Source organism: Microtus pennsylvanicus, chromosome Y (genome assembly GCF_037038515.1).
Source record: "Microtus pennsylvanicus isolate mMicPen1 chromosome Y, mMicPen1.hap1, whole genome shotgun sequence".
Classification (NCBI taxonomy): domain Eukaryota; kingdom Metazoa; phylum Chordata; class Mammalia; order Rodentia; family Cricetidae; genus Microtus; species Microtus pennsylvanicus.
The window spans coordinates 12,113,576-12,115,618 of record NC_134602.1 but is presented as its reverse complement, the minus strand read 5'-3'; positions in this window follow the sequence as shown (position 1 = coordinate 12,115,618).

The window sequence follows — 2,043 nt, the reverse complement described above, 5'->3', positions numbered from 1 at the left end:
TCTCTATCAGTAAAGCAAAATCTATACTATGCAAATATTCATATCTATATCACATCCCACTTTAAATGTAAAAGAACGTTTATAAGCCATATTTGGGAATGTGGGTGCAGTTTTTTTCTCTCCAAAATGCTTCCTGCGGAATGGGGGCATCATTATTGATTTATCTCAGTTGGCAGTTGAGCGAAGCAAATTTTTAAAGGTGTTCACAGCAACCTTTAAGTAGGGCGTGGTCCATCCTGCCATATTAGGATAGAGGCATCCACAGACTATCACCCTCTTTGAAAACAAAATAGAAACACCTTTCCAAAGCATCATGTCCTTAGATCCAAATTTCAAATCAAGGCATTTTCAAAATATCTATGTTGGATTATTTCAGCAGCTTTTATAAAGAAACACCTTTTAGCAGCTATTGCTACTGCCTCAAAATTCAAATGATTCAAAAAGAGCATAATAGCATACAATATCAAAATTCGCTGTGAATTTTCCATCTTTGTGTGCTTCAATTTAACCTCTATTTTGTTTATTTTTCCTTTGTATTTTTTGCCTTTTGAGACAGGTTCTCTGTATCTGTGACCTGGAATAACTCTGTATAACTTTCTGTCCTTGAAGTCTCAGAGATCTGCCTCTCTCTGCCTTTCAGGCATTGGGATTAAAGGTGTATGCTACTACACATTGAACTCACAAAGATCTGTTTGTCTCTGCCTTCAAGGCACTGGGATTAAAGGTGTGTGCTACCTCACCTTGAAGGTACAGAGGTCAATCTCCCTCTGCCTCCCATGTGTTGGGTTTACAGGTGTGTACTACCACACCCAACAACTCTCTTCCTTTTTTTAACTTAAGAACTTCAAATTTTAGCCTGCACATATTTTTAACACACTGTAAATCATTTCAAATTTTTCTTTGTCTTTGAATCTCTCTTTACTCTATTTCTCTCTCTGTTTTTCTGACCACATGAGTCTTTCATTAACCAAGCAATCTCAGTAGGACTAAAGCCGGGGCTTTGCTGGCCAGATGTAGACCATTCCTTAGCTTTCTGCCATCCCAACCTTGTGGCTGAGGTACCGAACCGAGCCGATTCAAAGCCACAAGTCTACAGTGTTTCAAGGTCCTTGCCATCAAAGAGGCTGCAACAGACAACCCTCAAGCCCTCTTTCTGTAGCTGGCCCTCCTTCCTCAAACAGTCAGAGTTTGCCCAGGCAGGATGGCCCAGAAACCCGGCATTTTAAAACAACACAGTTTGTTTTCCTGCTACTGCTGAAAACATACAAGCATTCAGTTGGCTTTTATCAACACCATTTAACTGTTTTGTGGCAGGACCTCTTAAGGGCTGCAGGGTTTTGCAGCTGAAGCTGAGTCAGCAAGCCTCTTTTAGATGAGAGCCCTTGCTTTCTTCTAGCAAGCAGAGCAGACCGAGAAATCACTGCTACCAAGAAAACATGCTTTACTCTTTCCCAAGATTTCTCAGGCTTTCAGTGGATTCAGTTGTTTACAAGGTTGCAAGCCATTCTGTAGTTATTTGAGCAGCGAGGCTTTTTCCCCAGCACCACGGCTGAATGAAGGTTATGCCTGAAATAAATACACAAAAACTGTATTCTTTTAAACACTGCTGGCCCATTAGATTCAGCATTTTAACCCATTTCTAATAATCAGTGTAGTATAACGAGTTGCACTTACCAGGAAAAATTCAGCATGTCTGACATGGTGGCTGGCTACATCGACATCTGCCTCAGAGAGCAGAGCTATGGCATCTGCCGGGGAGAGGGGAGCATGGCTTCTCTGAGCTCACTACCTCTTCCTCCTGGCATTCTATTTTGTTTACTCCACCTACCTATGTTCTAACCTATCAGCTGAAGCGGATTCTTTCTTTAATTAATCAATAAACTTCTTCTGTCACTTTATCCTTTCAACAGCTTGCCCATATAAATCTCCCATGTGTCTTCTGTTGTATAATTTTTCATTTGTAAAGAACTTGCACTCTCAGGGGAGGATTTTTCTGACATCTCTGTGGATGGAGATCATATGAGGAAGATCAGATGAGCAACC